Source organism: Bos grunniens, chromosome 4 (assembly GCF_055505025.1).
Source record: "Bos grunniens cultivar Pamir isolate PY7600 chromosome 4, Bosgru_T2T1.0, whole genome shotgun sequence".
Classification (NCBI taxonomy): Eukaryota; Metazoa; Chordata; class Mammalia; order Artiodactyla; family Bovidae; genus Bos; species Bos grunniens.
This window is the reverse complement of record NC_141168.1, coordinates 60,316,047-60,332,023: the sequence shown is the minus strand read 5'-3', so window position 1 is coordinate 60,332,023 and position 15,977 is coordinate 60,316,047. Positions and strand designations below refer to the sequence as shown.

At 44.2% G+C, this 15,977-nt stretch overlaps 1 protein-coding gene across 4 annotated transcripts in view; it reads left to right on the top strand.

Annotated features, from left to right (window-relative positions):
• Positions 1 to 3,010: 3,010 nt before the first annotated feature.
• Positions 3,011 to 15,977, top strand: part of ELMO1 (engulfment and cell motility 1) — a 585,897-nt gene continuing 572,930 nt past the window's right edge. For 2 of the 4 annotated variants that reach the window (XM_086398480.1, XM_086398482.1), the window contains exon 1: positions 3,590 to 3,813. The gene's annotated coding sequence lies outside the window, so the exon portion shown is untranslated. Of the gene's footprint in view, positions 3,814 to 15,977 lie in introns of all 4 variants that reach the window. The other 2 variants (XM_086398481.1, XM_086398483.1) reach the window with 2 other exon arrangements.

Sequence of the window (15,977 nt, the reverse complement as noted above, 5' to 3'; positions counted from 1 at the left end):
CATCAGTCCTTCCAATGAAGATTCAGTATGGATTTCCTTTAGGATGGACTGGTTGGATCTCCTTGCAGTCCAAGGGACTCTCAAGAGTCTTCTCCAACACCATAGTTCATAAATTGCTTTTAATGTCTAGTTAGTTCATTTACATGACAATTAACTTTTTAAAAAGACAGAGACAGGTGTCCTTTACAAAAAGGTGAAAGAGATTTGAAGCCCTATCACCTGAAAAGGAGTTAGATAGATAAGAATGTTTAATCCTCAGAAGAGAAAGTGTAGGTAGAATTCTAGGGTTATCTTCAAAGATCTGAAAGATGCTCAACATCACTCCTTATCAGAGAAATGCAAATCAAGACCACTATGAGGTACCATTTCACGCCAGTCAGAATGGCTGTGATCCAAAAGTCTACAAATAATAAATGCTGGAGAGGGTGTGGAGAAAAGGGAACCCTCTTACACTGTTGGTGGGAATGCAAACTAGTACAGCCACTATGGAGAATAGTGTAGAGATTCCTTAAAAAACTGGAAATAGAACTGCCTTATGATCCAGCAATCCCACTGCTGGGCATACACACTGAGGAAACCAGAAGGGAAAGAGACACGTGTACCCCAATGTTCATCGCAGCACTGTTTATAATAGCCAGGACATGGAAGCAACCTAGATGTCCATCAGCAGATGAATGGATAAGAAAGCCGTGGTACATATACACAATGGAGTATTACTCAGCCATTAAAAAGAATACATTTGAATCAGTTCTAATGAGGTGGATGAAACTGGAGCCTATTATACAGAGTGAAGTGAGCCAGAAGGAAAAACACCAATACAGTATACTAACGCATATATATGGGATTTAGAAAGATGGTAACAATAACCCTGTGTACGAGACAGCAAAAGAGACACTGATGTATAGAACAGTCTTATGGACTCTGTGGGAGAGGGAGAGGGAGAGGGTGGGAGGATTTGGGAGAATGGCATTGAAACATGTAAAATATCATGTATGAAACGAGATGCCAGTCCAGGTTCGATGCACGATACTGGATGCTTGGGGCTAGTGCACTGGGACGACTCAGAGGGTATGGGGAGGGAACAGGGAGGAGGGTTCAGGATGGGGAACACATGTATACCTGTGATGGATTCATTTTGATATTTGGCAAAACTAATACAATTATGTAAAGTTTTAAAAATAAAATAAAATTAAAAAAAAAAAAAAAGATCTGAAAGGTTATCTCCCTAGAAAGGATGTGACTTACTCCGTGTTAACTGCAGAGGGCAGTACTGGGACCAAAGGTTACAAAGAGGTGGAGTTGTCTAATTGCTGTGAGAAGTTCCCTGTCTACCCTTGGAACAATTATGACAGCTAACACTTACTGAATGTTCATGATGTCTGCACTAAAGGTCTTTATGTGCCTGAGCTAGAAAGTTGTGGATGAAATTCATACTTATTATTATAAGCATCTCATCATCATTAGTAAAGGCCCCATTTACTGACTGCTTATTAAATTACCTCATTTGATAGCTGCCCTGTTGACTGTTATTACTGTATCATTACTGTTTTACAGATGGGGAAATAAAGAAGCGAAATTACTTTCCTGGAATCATCCTGCTTTAAATTATTGGTTTATAATGATCTGCACCCAAGTATTCATGCTCCTGATACTAACTCCTGGGGTTATGCATATAATAAGGGGTCAGATCAGAGTGGTTCACTAGAAATATAATGTGAGCCACTAATGAGAACCATGTGTATAATCTTATTTCTTCTAGTAGTTGCATTTAAAATGTAAAAAGAAACCAGTAAAATTATTTTAAATTAGTATATATAGTATACATTTATGTCTTAACCCAATAATTAACCCAACTGAATCATCACATCTAAACTATCATCATTTGTTGGAATGATGTAATCAATATTAAAATTATTAACCAGCTATTTTATCTTCTATTTTCACATGAAGTCAAGTGTCTACTTTACACTTACAGAACATCTTAGCACTAGCCACGTTTCAAGCATTCAATAGCTGCTTGGAGCTCTTGGCTGCTAATGGACAGTTATTATTCAGTCGCTAAGATGTGTTCGACTGTTTTTGACCCCATGAACTATAGCACACCAGGCTTCCCCGTCCTTCACTCTCTCCCAGAGTTTGCTCAAATTCATGTCCATTGAGTCGGTGATTTTATCTAACCATCTCATCCTCTGCTGCCCCTGTCCCCTCTTGCAACTCAATCTTTCCCAGCATCAGGGTCTTTTCCAAGGAGTTGGCTTTTGGCATCAGGTGGCCAAAGTATTGGGGTTTCAGCTTCAGCATCAGTCTTTCCAATGAATAATTAGGGTCAATTTTACTTAGCATTGATTGGTTTGACCTCCTTGCAGTCCAAGGGACTCTCAAGAGTCTTCTCTAGTACCACAATTCGAAAGAATCAATTCTTTGGCAGTCAGCCTTCTTTATGGTCCAACTCTCACATCTGGACATGACTATTGTGAATAGGTTTGACTACATGGACTTTTGTCGGCAAAGTGATGTCTTTGCTTTCTAATACAGTCTAGGTTTATCATAGCTTTCCTTCCAAGGAGCAAGCATCTTTGAATTTCATGGCTGCAGTCAGTGCAGGGTTAAAATTTAAATCTCCTTTGGGGCCTAGGTGGTGGAGTGGGTGGGATTGAAACCTAAAAAACACCTTTGCTTACATTCTAATGCCTCCCTGTCCCAATTTATCTCCTTTGCCAATTTCCAGGGAATGCATAGCAATTGTCTTTTCCTTCTCTGGTAGAGCCAGCATAGATACTTCAGAATTTTGGACAGGACAGGTGTTTCTCCTGCAACCTTGCAACAACTGTCATTTCCCTTCTGGCAGCTACTCAGTTAACGTGCTTGATTTCTGCTTTAAAAAGGACTAAAATAGGTTATATGAATCAAATAATGTACCTTACAGACCAAATTGGGGATAGAACGTCTTTATGCAAAGTTATGCAAAATTAGGGAATCCCTGGCTTAATTGATGAGAAATAAATCCCGTGGTCCGTAAGCGCACAGGCGACTGTGAGGAGGAGGAAACGTTCTGTCGTTAATTTTGTCGAGCTGTCCAAGAGTCCAGCTTCAAGTAGCTTTAAAACGGCCCACCGAAGTTTCCCCTCAAAATCCCAAACCAACTGCCAAAATTGAAAGCTTGTAAAAAAAATGCCACGCACTCCCGGCCTCCCGGAGGTGGCGCTATGAGGGTGACGGAGTTAATTAGTGCCTGCAAAACGCCGCTTGTGAGCTCATCCGAGAAGTCATGCTCTGCACACATATTATTTATAGCAGAACTGAGGCGTGCACGGTGTTTGACATTTCTTTCTCTTTAAATAGGGGGACTACAAAAAGTCGTGGGCACCCCCATCCCCCCCCAGGCGAAGTGCGGTGGGCAGGCAGTAGAGCGCCGGCTGGAGGCGAACGCGCCAACCACGCGGGTCCCGGCGCAGGTGCCGGGGGCGCCGGCGGCCACTCCGCAGCGTCTGCTCTGTAGGAGAGTTCGCGGCTAATCTCGGGATGCCTTGCAGATGCAAAATGTGTCTCTGGCCAGCAGGAGGAAGGAAGAGGAAGTGAGAGCAGCGGCAGCCGGCGGCGCAGCAGCCGGCCGACCCGGAGTGTAAGTGCGTGTTCTCGGACGAGCGAGAGCGGGCGAGGATGGGCACGGGATAGATAGAAGCAGAGCCACTCACACCGCCGGGGCCCCTGAGCTGGGCGACAGAGTCTCCGGCTCCCCTTCCACGGTCGCGGGGTCGCCAGAGATCTTATCGCTGGGAACCCTCGCCGCCGCGGTCCTGCGACCCCGGGCAGGTTCGTAAAGTTTCCTGGGCTGGCGCGGCGCCCTGACTCGCTGACCTCAGCGCGGCCCGGGAGGGACCTGGGGCTGGGGCGAGGAGGAGGCGTCTTGCTCCGGGGGACTCTGGGCGCCGCGGAGACTTTTGTTTCCTTTCTGGGGGCGCCGCGGCGCAGGCGGGGGTGGCCGCGGGCTCGGCGGGGTGAAGGCTGCTGGCGCGCCCGGGCACTCCGCAGTTGGGGAAGTCAGGGCAGAGGGGGAGGCGGCAGGAGGAATGGGAGCCGAGGGAGGGGCGCCGAGGAGGGGGCGCAGGGCTCGTGACCGGGGAACCAGCCGAGACGTTTCGGCCAGGGCTGGTTGCAGGGGGTCGACCTGGGGTTGCGCTGCTGGAGCTGGGGGACTGGGGACTAGGGACGGGGAGAGTGGGACTGGGGGCTTGGGCACCACAGAGGGTGCGCGGGAGAAAGGACTGGCAGCGAGGACTCCCGGCTTTTCTCAGGCGCTCGAAGATGGGAGGGAATCCCCCCGCAGGCGCGCTCCTGGCAGGGGGCGGTGATGGTCTAGAGGGGTGGAGGGCCCGGAGGGACGCGAAGGGGCGGCAGGGACAGCTGGGAGCCCCGGACGACTGTTAGTAAATACCCGCCTCCCGGGGACACTCAGAAGTCCCGGCTGGGACCCGGAAAGGCGGTGGAGGGGGTGCGGTTCGATGGGTGACCCTGGCATCAGAGGAGGGGCGCACCGGGCGCGCCTTCAGGGAAGGGAGGTAGCAGAGTTCTGGGGGCCCTGGAGTCCGAAGCAGAGCGGGGCGGCTAAGATCGCAAGAGTAGCTTTGAGGAAGAGGAAATACAGAACTCAGCCGGCCGTGGGGTGCGCGCGTGTGTTTGGGGTTGGGAAGTCCGTGTGGTGCCGCGGGCGCGCGCGAGGGCGGCGAGCGTGTGTATGTGTGTGTGTGTGTGTGTGTGTGTGTGTGTGAGAGAGAGAGAGAGAGAGACCGAAAGACGAGAGGGGCTCTGGAGCCCTGGAGTCCATGCCGCTGAGTGACCCTCTGCCGCCTAGATGCTGTTTGAAATTGACTGATCCGGACAAGGGTTGTTGACGGTGGGACCTGCGTTGACCTAAAGCCAAGGGCTTGGACCCCGGTGGTGTGACCCGGCTCTGCGGGTCTCTGGACAGCCCCGGGGCCTCGCAGGGCATACTCTGTGGTGCCCAGTGCCCCAAAATTGGGCCTGCTAACATCACTGGCTTTAAATGATGCGAACTTAGATCGTTATATTTAAGATTTCAGAGAATCTGTAACAAGGGTTTCTCCACCCTTGAGACAGAGGCCGCGGTGCTCCCCACGGTAGCGCTGCCAGTGACTTGGGGGTGAATTTTTGAGTTGTTCTTTTTTTGGTCTATAAAATAAAAATAATTAATGACTGGCATTTATATATCAACTCTTTGAGGATAACTTTGGGAACTAGAGGGGCCTAACACCACTCAGGCTCGCTTTCAGATCCAAAAGGTGTCAGTGGCCATTAACATCAGCCTCCTTTGATCATGGTTTTCCATAGTATCTCACCTCCATACCTACTGCCCAAGATTGTTTCAAAGTGTATTGTTCCCCAGTTTGTGAGTTGGAAGGTCAGATCCCCTGCTGTCATGTGGGGGACATTTTTTTTTTTTTCTTGTAGCTGACCTCTGCCCCTGCTCTTTACTGCGGTAGATTTCCTGTCTCTTAAGGGCTGTGGTTAAATGTGCATATATATTGCTTTCTTACTATGGCTTATGACTTGATTTTGATTGTTTTTAATTAGATGGACTGGATGTCCTCTCAGAAAATCTGAGGGAATGACCTTGAGTGTTCAGACTCTGCAGGAGGGAAGGGAACTGTGAAGAAGCTGGATAGGTGTCAGGGAGGGGCAGGCTGCGAGGCTGGCCCACACCTGAGATGGTGGAATTCGGGAGCAGACACATCTACCCCTTCTTCTTTCTGTCTCATCTCTCTGCCCTTCTTGACTGCAGCAACTCTGATTGCCTCACATTCTCCTTTTTCACCAAGTTCTGTCCCCAGGGTCTTTGCACATATTATTCCTTTGTCACAAGGAGCTTTCCCCCATGTGTCCAGATGGCTCACTCCAATGCTTCCTTCAGGTCAGTTGTCAGTTTATAGGAGGGCTTCCCTGATGACTGTAGAATAGCAACCAGCCACTCCCTGGTCCTTTTCAGTCTCTCAGTTTTCCCTCTAAACATTTATTACCCTCTGGTATTATATATTCATTTCTTTGTCTGCTTATTGTCTATCTTGACCATTAAAATGGAAGTTCCACAAGGGCAGAAACCTTGTCTTATTTACAGGGCCAGAACCTAGACTGATTCCTACCTAGTAGGTGCTCAATAGATACTTGTTGACTGACTAAGATGGGCCTTCATGGGAGAGGCTCACCAGGGAAATATGTCGAGAAAATACTACAGCATCAGGGACAAGTAAGAAAAGACTTTTGCCTTTTCTCCTCTGTCGTCTCCCCATGCTCAGCCGCACCTCTTGCAGATCCCTTTCTGCCTTGAGTAAACTCCTCCCTGTAGAATTTCAGCCTGAAGAAAGGAACTGAGAAATGATTCCTTGGGAGAGTGAACAACCAGTACAGTTTATTAATAACACATAACCGCTTTAGATCTGGTATCTGTTTCATCACTCTCCTTGGAGAATGTCTTTTTAAAGTGTGTGTTACTTTAGCCAAAGGAAGACTCCCCTGGGAAGAAAGGTATTACTGTGAATAGAGTGAAGTCAGAGACGGCCACTGTATGCCACTCCACTCCCCCAGTAGATGGGAGTGAAGGAGAGGAGGAGAGGGAATAAAGGAGGAAGGAGAGGAAGATAGAATGGAGCTGGGTAGCAGATGCTGGGGAGAAGAGAGATGAGAAAAGCCCAAGAGAAGAAAAGTGAAAGAGAGGAAATGGGACGAGGGGCTTCTACAGTGCTGTTAACAAATCATACATATTTATTAAATTGAGATAAGACAACATTTGAGTGTTTTAAAGTAATAAATAACCCCCCTTTGGGTTTTGGGTGTGAATGGGTGGGGATAAAGGTGAAGGAAGGGCATGCTTTGAAGCCCTTGCAGAGAGGATGTGGCTGGGGGTGTGCCAAGGGGCTCCAAACACACACTTTGCTGACATTATCGTTTTTCTGAACACTGTAGGTTTATAGGTAATCATTCCTATGGAGGACATATCCTGTCTGGATCTAAGACAGTGGGTACCCTTAAGGTTTGTAACTGAAGCCTGCAACCACTTTTTAATGCCTGAAACCATCCAAGTGGATCATTTGATTTTTAAGACATCACAAAGCCTCTCTACATCACCAAGCCTCAAGTGTTTCCTGCTAATTACTCAACTCCATTTCTGCTTCTTCTAGTTAACTAGTGTTTTTAAAGCTTAGGGTTGCAACAAGGAATGGATCATAACATCAATTTCTTAGGTCCAGACCAGCAGTTGAAAACACAAAATAGAAGAGAGTACAATGGAAAATAGAGTGTTTTACAAAACAGATACCAAATCTAAATGCCAAATATATTACTTAATATGAGTCGTGTTGAAAAAAGTCTGTTTTAATAATGCTAGGCATATACAATTGGAGAAGGAAATGGCAACCCACTCCAGTGTTCTTGCCTGGAGAATCCCAGGGACAGGGGAGCCCGGTGGGCTGCCGTCTATGGAGTTACACAGAGTCAGACACGACTGAAGTGACTTAGCAGCAGCAGGCATATACACTTTAAATCATTTGCCAAGGATAGTGATCAAAGTGTTCACGGGGTCATACTTTAAGAAACACTTAGCACCCTCCCTCATTACAAAATGCTATTAGTTTAATCTCCTGCAAGAGATGCTGTTTCCCAGTGTTGAATCAGATGCAATAAAAGCATCAGCCATTGACTCAACCTTTAAAATACTACTGTTTATAGAACTCAATGGTCTGTTAGGCCCCAAGAATGCCATTTTGACAAAGCTGGAGATCCAGGTGTATGGTTTTCACTTAAGTGATATAGAAGGGCAGTAGATTGTATGTAATAACTTAGCATAAAATGAGTGAAAAATACTCTTTTCTGGCTAAGTTTTAGTTTAGAGCTTATGAGGTCTTTAAGCTTTTGAGGTCTTTGGAACTTACTCCACTGAACTTTTTCTTTCATATTCTACACCTCACAGTTCTCAAAGGCATGATTTTAATTACTTTCAGAGGTTTGCAAAGACAGAAGTAATCTTGTCTGGTGGCTGCCACACTGCTGTGATACACAATTAGATTAAGCTTCTTAGCTGACCAGGGCTTGGAACTGGCCAACCAAAAAAACAAAAAGGCTGAGAACTTCAGTACCATTCAAAACATCAGGATTTTGAAGACCAGTTACCCAGGGAAGAGAGTGTGGCTCCCATGAAATGTGTGTGGCCTGTGAAAGCCTTTGAATATGCCTGGTTCGGCACTTTTAGATACAGCAAAGCTAGCCTGAAAGCACAGTGTACACACTGCTTGCAGTGTTTGGGTCCCTGGATAATTTAGGTTGTCTGAGTGTCAACAATTGGAACTTATGTTTAATAGCCAGAACTGAACACCTCAGATCACTCTTATGATCCATGATTAATTTAACTTGTGACTTAGCACTATGATTTCTGAACTTTTTTAAGATAAGTGCAGGTCAGTTTGAGCAGAATTTTGTCACCAGCCTAAGGTGGGGTGAACAGCCAAGTATCTGGTAGGAATCTGTGTGGGAGAGGGAATGCTAGATCATCAAACAGTATTAACCACAGCAACAACCTGGCCTACTACTGAGTAGAGAGATTAGTCACATGTATAAATAGAAGGAGATGATGAGTCTCAGTCAGTGTTCTAGGCCCCCACAAACACTGATTTCCAGAATCTGAGCAAGATTATTACTGGAACCTTAATTTTAGGAGTTGAGGCTACCGTTTTGGCTATTTTAGTTCTAACAGTTAATGCAGGGAACATAACTTTCCTCAGTAGAAAACACTGGCAAGCGTACTACTTGTTGGGCTCCCAGACTGCTGTGGGTTGGGTGGGTTATACTTGCTGGATAAGGAGCAGAGGTTAGAGGGCGGCAGGAGTGAGTAACTCTGACTGAGCATTGCCCCAGTGGCCTTGGGGTCACAGGATTCATGCTACATCTTCCTCCTTGTGCCGGCAGCTGACATGCTTCCTCCAGGAATGCTGTTTTGGAGACAGTGGGGAAAAACTGGTATAGTGTTCTTATCCATTTTATAGAAGTGGCCTGGAGAAATGAAATGTCACTGTTGTGCTTGGCTAGTAGATCTGAACCGACATCTGCCCTTTCTGACTCTTTATGCTGCTGTTTCTTTCACATGCCCCATGACTCTTATGTTGACTGCTTATTCTTCTTGTTGGTTCTCTTGGACTAGCCTAGTCTGAGGCCAGGACCCCCATGTCAAGCTATGCTGCAGCCCATCCAGGATACCCTTCACTCCTATATGCTAGTAGAAATGCCCTGGGTTCTGATGGATGTGTCCTGGTTGCCATGGCACCTAGGGATGCGTCTGTCATCACTGAGGCCAAGTTGTTCAGTGCCTAACTTTGTATATCCCATTCCAGAGCTGACCTCTTTAGTCCTGGGAGTCAGTGATCCTTCTCTCAGGGAGAGTACGCCCATCACCTAAGCTCATGATATTGAAGCACATAAGCCAGAATGCAATTCATTAATCAAAAATGAGACTGAGGTTTGCCAAGGAGAATAGACACATATTCTTTAACCAACAGTTTTTTTCTCTTTGTGGATGAGTCATGATGAAATCAAAAGCGTGGAACTACTTGGTGTGGTGGTGATGGGGACCAATTTGGAGGAAGGAATACATTTAAAGTATCTTCCAGCTAGTCATACCTTTTTTGCTACTTGTCCTGCCCCATATATTAATACCAACCAAGGGAACCAGAGACTAGAGTCTTTAGCCAGGATGGTTTCTCCATTGGGTGATGCTGAGGCTGTAAATTCTCTTTTTGTTCATGCAGGCTATTGCCAATTCTATGTTGATCCTTTGTGTCAGGCAGTCTCAACCTCGCACTGTTGACCCTTGAGGCTAGATGATCCTTTGTTGTGTCCTGTGACTCTTAGGATGTTTACTAGCTTCTCTGACCTCTACCACCTGATGCCAGGAGCAGCACACCGGTGTGATAACCAAATATGTCTCCAGACATAATCAGTTGCCAGTACCCTTCCCATAGTAAGAACCACTGTTTGGTTTTCTTGCATGAATTAGTCCAACTCTGGGCTATCCAACAGGCTAGACTTTTGACAGCAGTTATAAGTGGCCCAGTTTTCTATTCACTGGTGATTCCTTTGCCCTAAGGTGGCTTTTTCACACGTGGGTGGTCTCACCCTTTATGTTCATTTATTTCCTCTAGTTCTCCAAGTTTCCTCTCTAGCTTCCTCTCCTAAAACTGCAATTGTTTTCCTAACCCAAATTGCTTTCAAGTCAGTTTCATGTGTGTTTCTTCCTGTCACCCTCTGGTTGAAAAAAACTGTAGCTAGTGATTTTATGTCTCTGTTTCCTCACAAGGTCTTGAATTCTGGCCCATGGTTACCGCGTTAGCTATATCCTCCACATAATGGGAATAAAATCAATGAAACAGGAGGATGGTCGCAGAATTTAGCTGGGCTTGTTCATAGGTCTCTGTTACGAGATTAAAGAACTGTCTGTGTGGGGATGAATTGAGAGGGTGAAATGCCTCCTCTGCTGGTAAAATACACCTTGGCTAGTTGGGTAGTGATAGATACTAATGGTCCGTTAGGGTGATCAGGACATTGCTTTAAGATGCTGCTAGATGTGGAGTCCTTTTCCACTCCGTCCATTAGATCCCTGTCCTACTCTTGCCACATTTGTTTCCTTATGTAATTATCTGTCAACCTTTTATTTACCTTCACTGTTGTGCTGCTAGAGCAGGGCAGCGTCTAGTGGCTTAGACGATGTAGATACAGCGATATTGCCGGCTCATGTACTAGCTGTATCTCCCTGAGGCAGCCACCTTCTTACAAGTCACAGCCCTATAGCCAACCTCCACCCTTCCTTCCGCCCTTTGTGCTTTTTTTTTTTTTTTAGTTTGAGATTGCATTTAGAAAGCCAGTGTTTTGTGCTCTGGGGTTCTGTGGCTGAGCAGTCCTGGATGAGCTATATTTTCCAGGCTGCTACACACAATTACCCTTAATTTCGAAGCATAATGCATTTCAAAATAATTTTTTTTCCCCTGTTTTCAGGCTCTTTTATCCAAATGCAGAGCCACAGCTGGCTCTGCCCTTGGCCCCCAGAAGGCATGTGGCTTGGGAGGTGGAGCCAGTGGAGGGACTTTGGTTAGGTTGCGTAGTTTTGGCTGAGTGAAGAGAGAATTCCAATAACACTCAGTAAGACTAGTTTTGCCTTGACTCTTGCCCACTTTCACCACTGCCCCACCCCATCATTTTCAGAGCATTTTTATAGTGGATCATGTGCCCTCGTTATTCCAGCCATGCACCATTCTGTAGGAAGTGGCCAAGTATTCAGACATTTAGATTTGGGGGATAGGACTGATCCTTTCATACACTAAAATAGTAAATGTTTGTTGTGTATGTATGTGTGTGTGTGTGTGTGACAAACACACACACAGACACACACACACACATATCCATGTAGCTCTCCTAATATTGAAAGGTCTTTATGAACAAAGAAACTCTTCTATCACCTGCTAAATCCTGTTTTCTCCAGTGCTTATCATTTTTATTTTTAAAGCAAGTCAGTATAAATCACATTAAATCAAAATTTTTATCAAGGAATGTATTTGTTTCCATCATCCTTAAACTTACTTTACTGCCAAGTAGTGACTTCAACTCGTTAGAACTACTTTCTCAATTACTGCCTGTTCTTTGAGGATTTGGAGAAACATTTGCCTGGATTAGGATAAGAGAAGCACAATAAAAGTTTATTTATTTATTGTAGTATATATATTTTAAACGGGCTTCCCTGGTGGCTCAGTGCTAAAGAATCCTCCTGCCAATGCAAGAGATGTGGTTTGATCTCTGGGTGGGGAAGATTCCCTGGAGAAGGAAATGGCAAACTCACTCAAGTATGCTTGCTTGGGAAATCCCATGGACAGAGGAGCCTGGCAGGCTGTTAGAGTCCATGGGGTCGCAAAAGAGTCATATACGACTTGGTGACTCAAACAACAGTGAGAATGTTTTAAATGTGTGCCTTATACTTAAATATGCATATAAGTATTTTTAAGTTGAAATATGATTGGGCTTATAGCATGCTTCATAATACTTCATTCATTCAGTAGCCATTTTGATAGCATTTTATGTCATACAATCAAGACTCTTGCTGGTCCTTATAAGACCCACTTCAGATGAGCAGTTTGGTGAGGGGAGCGGTCACAGAAACAAATTCATTAATAGATAGTCATAATAGAGTGTGACAAATGTATGTTTAGTGTGTGTAGATCACAGAGGAAGGAGTTCACAATGAAATGACTTTGAGAATGTTCTGGAAAGCTGAATGTTAAAAGAAAGAACTGGTTAAGTCTGGGGAATACAGCAATCAGCGTGGTGGGGAGAAAGTTTGAGAGATGCCTTGTGTCAACTCTTCTGGGAGCTGGGCATTTGGATTGAGTGGAAAGGAATGCTAAACGATTTTAGGCAAGAAAAAGACTCAGTTGGAATTCAATAAGGAGCATAAGTCCCAGAGCCACATGGAAGATAGATTGGATGGTACAGCAGGCGGGAAGTGCCAAGGAAGGATGGAAGCTGTAAGCCACTTCCTTCTAGGCCCACCCGAGGAAACACAAAGTCTTGATCAAATGAGTAAATAAAACTTCCTGTATAAATGCAATTCCATTTTCAAGTCTGAGGCGTGGGCCAGTCCTCTTCCTTTAAAGAGACAACTTTCAGAGGGCCAACCTTTCCCCCTCTCCAGGCTGGATTCAAGCCAGAAGGAAAAAATATTGGCATTGATGAAAATAAAAGATTTGGTGACTGAATGGATTTGGAAAAAAGGGAAAAGTCTTTGAGGTTTAAATCTAAATAAATATGTGTTGGTTGAGGGTTCTTTTCTCAGCCTCAGATTTTATACCTTTCAAATGGGCATAAGTCCCTACCTCTTAGAGTTGCTGAGGTAACTAAACATAATAATGATTGTAAAATAAGATACCCCAAAAGTACTGGGTTGGGTTGGATTTGCTGTGATTGTTGATGTTATCATTACTGATGCAGTAGTTTTGATTCAAGTTTTTTATTCAGATATTTTCCTGAAATCATTTAAAGACATACATTTATTATTTTATCCTCTTTAAGTAGCTTGGGGAATTCCTCCTAAAATCTTGACTAGACTGTTAGGTTGATTTACATATTTTTTCTTCAGGAAAACAGGAGAAACAGACTGTAGGTTAGGGAAAATTACCATTGATTGTGAATTAAAAGAACTGACATAATGAATAATGTTAGCAACGTGGGGCCCTCAAATAAAAGCTCTTGAAAATGGATCTCTATCTCCCATTCTTTGACAACTAACCTGGAATTTTACTGTTTTATTATTATTTTACTTTGGGTAGAGAGAATGGAGGTTGCTAATTGGGGGTGTTTCCCTTTCCTTGAATTCAGCCTTCCTGAGGCTATTCTTATTTGGTGTGGATGGGAGCCCCGTGAGAAACCCACAGTTTGTGGAGCAATAGTGGAGAAGTATTTGGCAGGAATTTCATTCAGTTGAACTGGGTTTCATATGATTATGCTGCATGTTAAGGACTTAGCTCAGTGGTTCCAATAATGCTTTGTAACTGTCCCTTTCTAAGTCGTTTGGAACTTCTCATGAGTAGGGGATGGTTGAAATGTTCACTGGCAGGTGAATGGTAAGAAAGTATTCATTTTTCTTCTTTAATTTGAGCCTATAAATCAGATTAGAAAATATTCTGGATATAAGCAATAGGAAAATAAAACTAGGATGTCTACAATCCTGAGTGTACAGCCACAGTATAGCTCTGTCATCCCAGCGTGAGTAATTGTACCAAGTTTCTCTTTCACAAGTGCCCCAGGTTGGACAGTTCATTTTATGGCCACCTAAGTAGAAGCCACCTGTTTCCATTTCTACTCATTTTCCCTGGCCATTTCCAGTTTATTTGGATGCCTTTTCTACTTCATGCTCCTTCAGGATGGCAACAACTAGCTGAAAGGCTCACCAGCTCATTAAGCAGTAGCTCATGTAGCTGCCACTTGGTACTGGCTTTTATGAAGTGGGTTGAAAAAACAAAAAGCCTCAACATAGACACTAAACTGCCATGAAGTATGGGTGTAGGAGAGAAATGTGCCAAGTGAAAACTACTTCTCCAAGTCTGTGCTTTGAAAAGTATAGTCCCCACACCCCTTTTACTATAGTCATGAAAAATCTCTTATCTAATCACTATAATCAAATCTTGTCTGGTACCTGACAAATTATACACTCTCTTTAGTGTACAACAAAATCCCCAGTCACATTCTCTTCTCCCAGGTAGGGTGATAAGTATGGATTTTTCATTGCTAGATTGTCAGTTGTGTGGTAAGGCCTCTTTACTATCTATCAGGATTAGTATGTGGCTTTTAAATAGGATCCAATGTTAAAATAAATGTTAAAGACCCATACAAAGATTTATATAGTGAAATATAAATTTATGATACGTCACTGGAGAATTACATCCACAGCAAAATATAGATCAGATCAACAGTGATTCAAACATATTCATTCACCTTGGACCCGTTTTATAGATAATACATGTCAGGGAGACTGGCTGCAGAACAATGCAAGGCCCAGAGAAACAGTATAATAGCAGTTTCAATGTTGAATTTCACTCTTCTTTCAAAATCCAGGATTTTTCTGTAGCACATCAAATGCGGTAATGCTCTCTTGCTGCCGTGTCTCTGTTGATTTGTCTAAGTCATTTTTGCCTCACTTGAACCCGTTGCATTGGAATATTATGTCTACTTGGTGAAGGATGGGGAACAATGCTGTGAGAACTTTGCTTCAGGAACATGTGAAAGAGTACAGTCAGGGCTGCAAGCCCTTCATTACCTGAGCCAGGGCCAACTGCTGGCAAGATGGCAGAGAGGAGAGGGCGGTAATGGTGGGTTCATTTATATCCTCGTGAAGCCTCATTCTACTGTAGTAGAAATTGTGTTGTGATTATTGCCAGCTTATTTAGGGCCATTTGAAATCATTCAAATATGCTGATAACAATTCCAGCATTTGAAAATGCCTTGAAACAGTCTGAGAACCGGCACCTGGAGCCGAGAATGATAAGACTCATGAAGGTGTACAAAAATATAGGAAGTAAGTCATTGTGAAAACCCCGAGGTCTGTTTTTATTTCAGCATATATTTTTTAGACAATGAACAGGCTTTAGGGTAATTTTTTACAGCCAAATCAAAGCAAGGCCCAGAGAAATGGCATAATAGCATTTAATGTTGAACTCCACTTTTCTTTCAAATTCCAGGAATCGCATTAGGAAGAGTTGGGCTCATCCTTTTGAAATGGTAAATGCAAAGGAAGGTATCTTGTAACATAGGTAGGGGGAGGGAAACCACCAGAGGACTTGATTCTTCCTGGTGCTAGAGAGACCCTGGAACCTTTAACCTTTAGGAGAGAGATCAGAGTATGTTTAAATTCTTGGTGGCTACTGTGGGATCTGCATCAGCTGCCAGTGTTTGCTTTTGAAATACTCTTTAATTCCTTTGTTCATCCACAAATATTTATTGAGCACCAGCTATGTACCATGGGTATGCTAGATGATACATAAACAATGGTGGGTCTCCTTCCTAGGGAAAAAAAAAATAGCCCTGTAGCTGATGTCATGGACTTCTTAGACCTCAGTAGAGGAAGTGTACATTAATTACAGAATCACACAAAAAAATGTGGCATTCAAACTGTGCCGAGGGCTATGGAGGAAAAGGTCTGATACTGGGGATTAATACAGCCAGAGCTGGGAAGGGAAAGAACAGATTTTACTGGGGAAAGAAGAGTCCCTGCCTATGGCTAGTGTGTGTGAAGGTCATTTGAAGGGCAGACTTGGATGTTGAAGGAACTGAAGCTAGAACACAGGGCAGGGAACTCTCCAGGCCTGGATTAGACTGGAAAAGAGGGCTCATTGGAACCATGGGTCTGGGCCTTTCTCAAAAGAGCAATGAGCAAT